Source organism: Callithrix jacchus, chromosome 5 (assembly GCF_049354715.1).
Source record: "Callithrix jacchus isolate 240 chromosome 5, calJac240_pri, whole genome shotgun sequence".
In the NCBI taxonomy this organism is placed as follows: domain Eukaryota; kingdom Metazoa; phylum Chordata; class Mammalia; order Primates; family Cebidae; genus Callithrix; species Callithrix jacchus.
Genome location: NC_133506.1, coordinates 40,025,035 through 40,035,275, shown reverse-complemented (window position 1 = coordinate 40,035,275; position 10,241 = coordinate 40,025,035). Strand labels below are relative to the sequence as shown.

The following is a 10,241-nucleotide window of genomic DNA, read 5'->3' as shown; positions in this document are numbered from 1 at the left end:
CGGTGAGTGACGAAAATTCGTCTAAAGATGTGGCGTCGTCTCGTTCTCTGAGCTTTCACTGGGAGCTACAATCCTGAGCTGTTAGTGGTCGGCCATCTTGGATCCCTGTCATTCTCTTTCAAGCTGGCTAACTCTGCCGCAGCCTTCAGGTCTCAGCTGAGCTCTCTATTCCCCTGGGAAGTACCCCTGGGCCCTCAGGCTGGGGCAGGGTCCCTCCCTGTGCCCTCACAGCCCTGTGGGCCCCCCATCATGGCACCTATCACCCTGTGACTGGCCATTTAACTAATGCCATCTGCATTTGACTCCAGAAGACAAGTCCAGACCTGTCTAACTGGACTGACACTGTTTTCTTAGTGTCTGATCTCAGAGGAGGCCTCTTCCAGTGACTTCTGTGGCAACTGGAGTGAAAGCCGGTCTCCTCTGCATGTTCTCCAAGGTCTTGCGTGGTCTGGCCAGTGTCCATGCCCCAACTCATCTTCTATGTTTTTTCTCAATCATTCCGTTCCAGCCTCATGGGCCTTCTAGATGGTTCTCCTACATGCCGAATGCATGCCTGCCTCAGGACCTATGCATTTGCTGTTTCCTCTGCCTAGAATAAAATGGCAGAATAACCAAGACCTGAAGCTTCACCTCAACTGGCCCTCCTCTGGGCCCTGCTCTTCTCACCTGTAAAACAGAGGTGACCACCTGCCCAGTCTCTCTCTCTTCATCCCCCTCCCTCCCCTGCAGGCCATTGTGAGGGTCCCATGAGGCCAGGGTTGAAGCATGTTTGATGAAGCATGCAGGGCAGAGGAACCTCGAGATATTTTAGGGGCCTTGAGAAGAACTCACCTAGTTAGCACAGGTATCACAAGCACAGTCTAATGGCCAATACTTGATTGGCTTCGTGTCCTTGAGAGGCTTTTCAAAGTCTCATCTGAAACTCCTTATAAAAAAGTTCTGGTAAAGCCAATTTAAAGGGAGCCAATCACGATTCTTGCTGCACTTTATGCAACAAATCGGGTCAAGTATAATAAGTCTAAAATTTATTTTACAAAGAAATCAGTCCTACTACGATTTATCTTTGCTAAACTTGGGGGACTGGAGAGGGAAAAATTGTCATGATTAGTTGTTGTTATAATGGCATAGAGAGCTGGGGACCCAGCTTCCTCATGAACCAAGAAGGGTAGGAGGAGGGCAGGAGGAAAGACAAAGGCAGGCTGTTTCCCACTTTGCCCCAGGCTGGGCCCAGCTAGGCTTGGCAGGCCACGCTCTGAGCTCATTGCCCCAGGTGCAGCCTGGCCTTTAGCAGGGAGTTGCTGAGGCTGGGCAGGGCTTCTGTGGAATCAGGCATCTGGTGACTGCTTATCTAACCTTCCCAAGCCAGGAGGGCCTGGGGCAGGTGGCAGGGTATCTTCAGCCCTCTGCCTTCCTGGTGTGAGTCTCTCTCTCTCTCTTTCTTTTGTTTTTGTTTTTGAGACAGGGTCTCACTCTGTTGCCCAGGCCAGAGTGCAGTGGGGCAATCACGGCTCACCGCAGCCTGGACCTCCTGGGCTCAGGTGATCTTCCCACCTCAGTCTCCCCAGTAGCTGGGACTACAGGCATGTGCCGCCATAGCCAGCTAATTTTTTGGTGTTTTTTGTAAAGATGGGGTTTTACTGTGTTGCCCAGGCTGGTTTCAAACTCCTGGGCTCAAGCCATCTGTCTGCCTCGACTTTCCAAAGTGCTAGGATTACAGGCATGAGCCGCCATGCCTGGCTGAGTCTCTCTTTGTTACAAACTTAATTTTCTCTTCTCCCAGGAGAGGCCCCAGATGCCAGATGGGATGCCAGAGGCTCCAAATAATCAGCTCTCAGGGGTCCCTCTGCTCTTTTGGCCCATTCCTGGCTCCCTAAGTGTTTAAGGGGGCGCCTAATGTCATATATACATACAATAGGCTATTTTCAAATTCTTACTAAATGGCTCTACCTGAATGTCTGACAGGCTTAAAAATATTTTTCAGGCTAAGAAAGGAAGGACATTCTGACGGGTGCCACAAGATGGATGAACCTTAAGGACATTGTGCTAACCGAAACAAGCCAGTCACGAAAAGACAAGTACTGATTGCAGGTATATGAAGTATCTAGAGTAGTCAAATTCATAGAGACAGAGGGTAGAATGGTGATAAGCAGGGCAGTGGGGAAGGTGAATGAAGAGCTACTGTTCAGTGGGTGCACAGTTTCAGTTTTGTGAGATGAGAAACTTCTGGAGACCTATTGTACAACAATGCAAATATACTGAACATTTTCAACCTAAAGAAGGCAAATTAATATAGGTAGAGAGTTTATTTGGGCCAAGGTTGAGAATTGCAGTCCAGAAACACGTCCCAAGTTACTTTAAGAAATACTGTGGAGAACAAAGAAGATGTTCCAGGTTTTTTAGAAAGAACAAATCATGAGGGGGGGGGCAATTACAAAATTGTTTTTCAGGAATTCTCATTAGTTTCCAGAAATGACATTAACTGTTGATTGACTCTACCTAGTTGTACTATAGGATATGAGTTATGGTGTCTAGTGGGGGTCAGTGTTAATTTATAGATTTTGGTGGTGATACTCAGCCTAGAGATAGCACAGCAGGCAGCTTTGAAATGATTATTTAACTCCAAGTGGGCGGGAAAACATGATTGCTGTCTCATTCCAGTGCCTCTCTGGGCCTGATCATTTAAAAGAACCTTGCTTTTCTTGGATAAAATAATTCTTTTCTGTCTCATTTCTCCCTTTCAATCAAAAATCTTTTTTCTTGAGAGCATTGATTAAAATCTAAGTGTCAAGGTGTCCCTCGTCACTGGGAGGGCTCATTCCTGGACAGTCCTGTCTCATATAGAGGGGGAAGGAGAAAATGTCTCAGTGAGGAATTTTAAGGGTGCCCAGAAGCCGAATTGGTACAGCATCACAGCGTGGCAAAAAATGAGACCTCAGTCAAGTCACTGATTTATATAGCTGCTGTCATTTGTTAAATCATCTCTCATTTTCAGAACCGGGATTTTAGTTTTCTTTGGAGAAGTAAAACAATGAGAGATATTTAACATTAATAATTTGAATAGTACAAATTTAACATTCATAAGAATTATCACAAAGAGAATTTGTTTGCCAAAAAAAAAAAAAAAAAAAGAACCTATTCCATTAGGAAGCCAACTTGAAACATCATGAAGAAATTAAATCCAAGTTTTTCTTTAGAAACTTGTAATGAAAAATAATTCAGGATTCAGTTCAAATTTTGGGCAAAAAATAAAAACTCAAAGACCATGGTCAGGGCTAGAAGCTAACAGGTGTGCTATTGAAACAATTTTTCTCTCTCCTGTCCCCCCAATTTTAGCAAAGATAAATCATAGTAGGACTGATTTCTTTGTAAAATATAAATTTTAGTCTTACTATACTTGACCTGATTTTTTGCATAAAGTGCAGCAAGAATCGTGATTGGCTCCCTTTGAATTGGCTTTACTGGAACTTTTTCATAGGGAATTTCAGATTAGACTTGTCAAAGCCTCTCAAGGACATGAAGCCAATCAAGTATTCACCATCAGACTGTGCTTTTAATATCTGTACTAACTGGGTGAATTGTTCTCTCCTTAAGGTCCCTAAAATATCTTGAGGTTCCTTGGACTTCTCAGAAAGTGACATTCTTTACTTACCTCAAGGTCAGGAACCCTGTAAAGGAACCACATAGACAAGATATCAAGCCAGTCTTTTACCAAGCCTATTAGCTTTATAAAGTCAACTCAATCCCTCAAAGCAGTCTGAAAATCTATGAAAATCACCCATTCTAGTCAAAGCCTGAGTAAAATAACCAGTGTTCTCAATGGTGTCAGGTTCTTATTGAAATAACTATATTGCAATACAGTTTGCAATAACTATGCAAATAGTTACTTTAGAAGTGCAAATAACTATATTGCCATAAAATAAGAACACTCGCAAATAGTTTCTGAGTTCTGGAGCAATCAGATAGAAAAGCAAATGTGGCCGGGCGCAGTGGCTCACGCCTATAATCCCAGCACTTTGGGAGGCCGAGGCGGGTGGATCACAAGGTCAAGAGATCAAGACCATCCTGGTCAACATGGTGAAACCCCGTCTCTACTAAAAATACAAAAAATTAACTGGGCATGCTGGTGCACGCTTGTAGTCCCAGCTACTCGGGAGGCTGAGGCAGGAGAATTGCTTGAACCCAGAAGGCGGAGGTTGTGGTGAGCCGAGATCGTGCCATTGCACTCCAGTCTGGGTAACAACAGCGAAACTCCATCTCAAAACAAACAAACAAAAAAAGAAAAGCAAATGTGTTAATTTGCTCACAAAAGTATAGTTCACCCAATTGCTCTAAGTAGCTTAAAAGAAAAGTTTTCTTGACTCTGGAAAACAAAACACAAAATGAATCCACAATATTTCAAACAACAAGTAATAAAACATCATTTTAGACCTTCATTAGTTAAGTACAATGTAATTAATTCTTATTCTGGTTGATGCTGGGTTAGCAATCTAACTCCTCAGTGTTTTAAATTAAGGTTCTGAAAGTTTTTCCCTAGACCAATGTTATGATCTTAAAACTTATCAGAAACCTGACAACTATTTAAGGATACTTGTCATTGTCCTTTCCACAAATTTCTTGAAGAAGCAGCTAATTTTGGACTATCACTGACTATAAGACACTTTTTGAGAAAAATCAAAGTCAAATAATAATTGTCTACAGATGATAAAAAACTTAGAATAGCCATGGTTAAAGACACAGCTGATAAGGAAATTTGGTTATTTTTGTGGCATACAACAATTTAACATAATGTTCATAATTATGACTGATAACATACCAAGACATATCATATTTTTTGAAATTTCATACAACTTCAGCACACATATTAATAACACATTTATATAAATATAATTTGAAGAAAGTTAAACACCATTTCTTATTTGGTAATGCTTCCCATATGATTTTAACATACCAAATAAACTTAGTATGTCTCTCTTGGACTTTCAAGGGTTATTTTTTTGAATGTCCAAAAGTTAGTTTGAAGTCAAAAAGATTCAATTTAGAATTTTAAATTTGATTTTGAGAAGTATGTCAAATCTAAAGGCTTAAAACATTTGATATCAAAATAAGATCACAGGTCAGTGTAAAACTATAGTCATTGGTCTAAAAAGCGATTATTCAAATATTTCAAAAAGCAAATCTTTACCCTTTCATAGAGAGGAGATTCAGTTTTTAATCAAAAGACCTGATAAAGACAGCTTAAGTCTAACAGAATATCTCTCCCTCTCCCCCATTTCTTTTCTTTCTCTTTCTTTCCTTCCTTCCTTTTTTCTTTCTTCCTTCCTTCCTTTCTTCCTTTTCCTTTCTTTCTTTATGAAGCTTACTCAAAAGGTAAACAAAAAATCTTTTATTATCTCTTATTAATACTATATGAGACTGGACATAGTGGCTCATGCCTATAATCCCAGCAATTTGGAAGGCCAAGATAGGCATATCAACCTGAGGTCAGGAGTTCAAGATCAGCATGGCCAACATGGCAAAACCCCGTCTCTCCTAAAAATGCAAAAATTAGCTTGATGTGAAAAAAAAAACATTATCTGGTTCAAAAGAAAAAAAACAATTCTACTTTTTAAAATTAAAACATTATAAATATGATGCACACATTTATAATGTGCATCAGCACATTATAAATACGAAGCCTATTTTTGTTGTTGTTGTGGTTTTTGAGACAGAGTTTCACTCTTGTTGCCCAGGCTGGAGTGCAATGGCACCATCTCAGCTTACCGCAACCTCTGCCTCCCGAGTTCAAGCGATTCTCCTGCCTCAGCCTCCCGAGTAGCTGGGATTATAGGCATGAACCACCACACCCAGCTAATTTTGTATTTTTAATAGAGACAGGGTTTCACTGTGTTGTTCAGGCTGGTCTTGAACTCCCGACTTCAGGTGATCTGCCCGGCTTGGCCTCCCAAAGTACTGGGAATACAGGTGTGAGCTACCATATCCAGCCCTAATTTGAATAAAACCTTATAAATAAATCCATCCAATCCCAATCAGCTTTGACCACATAAGATAATATTTCCATAAACCTTTTGTAACCTCTTACAGTTTTTCCATTCCTCTTTCTTTTCTCAACTTTCTGTATTCATTCAGTTAATCTATTTCATTTTTTCCTTCTTTTATCCCAATTTAATACAGTCTTTAACCTCTAAACTAGGCAAAATCACATTCTCTTTAACAAAAACCATATAATTACGTCTTGTAATCTTCCATCCTAAAAATATATCTTACTTTCCTTATATATTCTGAATACAGAATTATTTTCCTTCTGGTCTCTAGTATTAGTTACCATATATTAGTCAGAATTTTAAATCTTAGTAATCATAATTTATGCTGAAAACCTAAGAAGTAATTTTTTTTTTTTTTAGACAGTCTCACTCTGTCACCCAGGCTGGAGTGCAGTGGTGCAATCTCGGCTCACTGCAACCTCTGCCTCCCAGGTTCAAATGATTCTTCTGCCTCAGCCTCCAAAGTATCTTGGACTGCAGCTGCACACCACCACACCAGCTAATTTTTTGTAGTTTTAGTAGAGACAGGGTTTTACCATGTTGGCCAGGCTGGTCTCGAACTCCTGACCTGAGGTGATCCACCCACCTTGGTCTCCCAGAGTGCTAGGATTACAGGTGTGAGCCACCACACCCAGCCAGAAGTAATTTTTAACTGTCAGTTATGTACTAACAATTTATGAATACACATTTTATAATAGTTGGAAACAGGCTTTCTACTAGAACAATTTTTCAATGTGGAATAGGATATTTTTACTAACAAATCTTATTTATTTTATTTTATTTTTTTGAGACAGGGTCTTACTGTGTTGCCCAAGCTGGAGTATAGTGGTGTGATTATAGCTCACTGCAGCCTCAGACTCCTAGGCTTGAGTGATCCTCCTGCCTCAGCCTCTTGAGTAGCTGGGACTACAAACATGCACCACCACTCCTGGCTAACTTTTAAACTTTTATTTTGTAGAGAAAATGTCTCACTATGTTGCCCAGGCTGTTCTCCAAATCCTGGCCTCAAGCAATCCTCTTACCTCAGCTTTCCAAAGTGCTGAAATTCTAGGTATAAGCCAGCACACCCAGCCCCTAAATATCCTTTGTTTCTATGAAACACGAAATCAAAAGTATATGAGCTTAAAATTATATGTAGTAATTAATGTCTTAGAATTATGTCTTCTTTGGGAGTGATCTTGATATTCAATAAATATTCATAATTTTTTTTTTTTTTTTGTGGAAGAGCGATTTATTAGAGAGAGAAAGAGGGAGGGAGAGAGGGAGAACAGCTCCCACGCTGTTGTGGGAGGGGAACCCAGAGCGAGAAATCTCAATATTCATAATTTAATTTAGCTTGGCAAAACTCTAAAGGTATAGTTACCAAAAAGGTTTGAAAAACGTTTTCCCTTTTGTAGCCACTGCCAAAGCGGGAGGAGCCAAAACAAAATTTGATCCCTTTGTGACTTTCTTTTTGTTTGTTTTTTATTTTGTTAGTTTGTTTGTTTCTGAGACGGAGTCTTGGAGTCTCAGAGTCTCAGAGTCTCACTCTGTCACCCAGGCTGGAGTGCATGATCTTGGCTCACTGCAGCCTCTGCCTCCCAGGTTCAAATGATTCTCCTGCCTCAGCCTCCCAGGTTCAAATGATTCTCCTGCCTCAGCCTCCCAAGTAGCTGGGATTACAGGTGCGCACGACCATGCCCAACTAATTTTTGTGTTCTCAGTAGAGATGGGGTTTCACCATGTTAGCCAGGGTGGTCTCAAACTCCTGGCCTCAGCTTCCCAAAGTGCTGGGATTACAGGTGTGAGCCACTGTACCCAGCCTTAATTAATTTTATTAAATAACATATTTTTGTTCTTTTTAAAAAAAGAAAACTTCAGAATTTGCATGTCATCCTTGCACAGGGGCCATGCTAATCTTCTCTGTATTGTTCCAATTTCTTTCTTTCTATCTATCTATCTATCTATCTATCTATCTATCTATCTAGAGACAGAATCTCTCTCTGTCACCCAGGCTAGAGTGCAGTGGTGCAGTCTTGGCTCATTGCAACCTCCAACTCCCGGGTTCAAGCAGTTCCCCTGTCTCAGCCTCCCAAGTAGCTGGGATTACAGGCATGTGCCTCCACACCCAGCTAATTTTTGTGTATGTAGTATAGTTGGGGTTTCACCATGTTGGCCAGGCTGGTCTCAAACTCCTGACCTCAGGTGATCCACTCACCTTGACCTCCCAAAGAGCTGGGATTACAGGTGTGAGTCACCACACCCAGCCCTCATTCCAATCTTCATATATGTGCTGCCCAAGTGAGTACCTACCTCACTGAATTTTAGAGAACAAGGTAGGAAATTTACATTTCAAAGCACAGAGAAGGAATTTAAGGTTTCCAGAAGGCCACTGAAGTTTTCCATTTTTTTCCTTCAGCAAAAAATCATACCAACAAGAAAGGAAGGGAACTGAGAAAGGGACTCACCAGAGAATTAAAAGAGGGGTTTCAGTCACTTGGAAGAAATTCCCCAAAACAAGATCCAAAATAGAAAAAAGCAGAAATCCCCTATTTAAAAAATTATTGTCTGAATATCTGCTTTTAATTAAGTTAACTTTGGACTATAGAGCCCTTAAGAAAATCTTTTTATCAGGTTTTAGACAGGTAAATAATGAACATTCTTGTGTGTGTGTGTGTGTGTGTGTGTGTGTGTGTGTTGGCTTTTCCTTTCTGAAATTTAGTTTAAGAAGAGTTTTGGAGGAGGGGCATATTTGTTTATTAGAGGTCTAGAGTAACCACTCTTTTTTTTTTTTTTTTTTTTGTGAGATGGAGTCTCACTCAGCCACCTAGGCTGGAGTACAATGGTGCATTCTCGGCTCACTGCAACCTTCACCTCTCAGGTTCAAGAAATTCTCCAGCCTCAGCCTCCCAAGTAGCTGGGATTACAAGTGCCCCATGTCTGGCTATTTTTTTTTTTGTATTTTTAGTAGAGATGGGGTTTCACCATGTTGGCCAGGCTGTTCTGAAACTCCTGACCTCAGGTGATCTGCCCACCTCGGCCTCCCTAAGTGCTGGGATTACAGGCGTGAGCCATCACGCCTAGCCACAAGTTACTCAAAGCCAACATATATAGGTGTGCATGAGACCAATAGCAGGAGCCCATAGAGCCCAGTAAACAGTAAGCACTCAGTGCTGGCTAGCTGTTCTCTTTATCATCATCATTGGCATCCTCATCTATGTATGGGTGGCTGATAAATCTTCGAGATCATGGATGAGGAAGACTTTGGAAGTCAAGACCCAAACTGTGAAGAAGGACAGGTTATCCCAAGCAAGGGCAAGATACTAGAGCTGCCTTGTAGCACTGTAGAGTTATAATAAAATGGAACCAGCAGCCCATTATTTGTGGGGGTGCTGGGGAAGATGAGGACCCAAGGGGAAACCACTGAGAGCTAGTGGTCAGCTTGACTCAGGAACTTCCCACAACCAGAGTTTTGACCCATGATAGTACAGGATTTGGAGGAGGGGTGAGTTCCCCATCCCAGGAAGTGTGCAGAGCCAAGGCTCAGTGGGCAGCTGTCATCAGGAAGAGGATTCATGCACTGGTGACAGGTTGAAGGAAGTGGCATATCAGGTTCTTTATTTGGTCTTGGTCTCTCTGAATAAGGGTCCCAAGATTCTCTCCCCTGTTGTGGTCACTGAGCCAGCAAGGGTTCATAACATAATATGTGATTAAACATATTAAGGCTGGGCAAGGTGGCTCATGCCTGTAATCCCAGCACTTTCGGAGGCTGAGGCAGCACTTTCCCAACCTGAGGTTGGGAGTTCGAGACCAGCCTGACCAAAATGGAGAAGCCCCATCTCTACTAAAAATACAAAAATTAGCCAGGCATGGTAGTGCATGACTATAGTCCCAGCTACTTGGGAGGTTGAGGCAGGAGAATTGCTTGAACCCAGGAGGTGGAGGTTTCGGTAAGTCAAGATCATGCCATTGTACTCCAGCCTGAGCAACAAGAGCAAAAATCTGTTCAAAAAAAAAAATTAAGTTACATATAGCATAATAAATATATTTACATAATAACATTACATTTTCATTTATAATTACATTAAAATGTACACATTTACATTCATATTTACATTAATATGATACATATCTATAACTATTTCATTCTTACATTTTGGTTGTATACTTTTAGGTTGACTTCTTCATGTGACATTGATTTTGTAATGTCATTTTCTTTAG

At 41.1% G+C, this 10,241-nt stretch overlaps 1 pseudogene; it reads right to left on the bottom strand.

The window, feature by feature from the left end:
* Positions 1 to 7,883: 7,883 nt before the first annotated feature.
* LOC118154259 (U6 spliceosomal RNA) lies at positions 7,884 to 7,984 on the bottom strand (annotated as a pseudogene).
* Between the last annotated feature and the right edge of the window lie 2,257 nt (positions 7,985 to 10,241).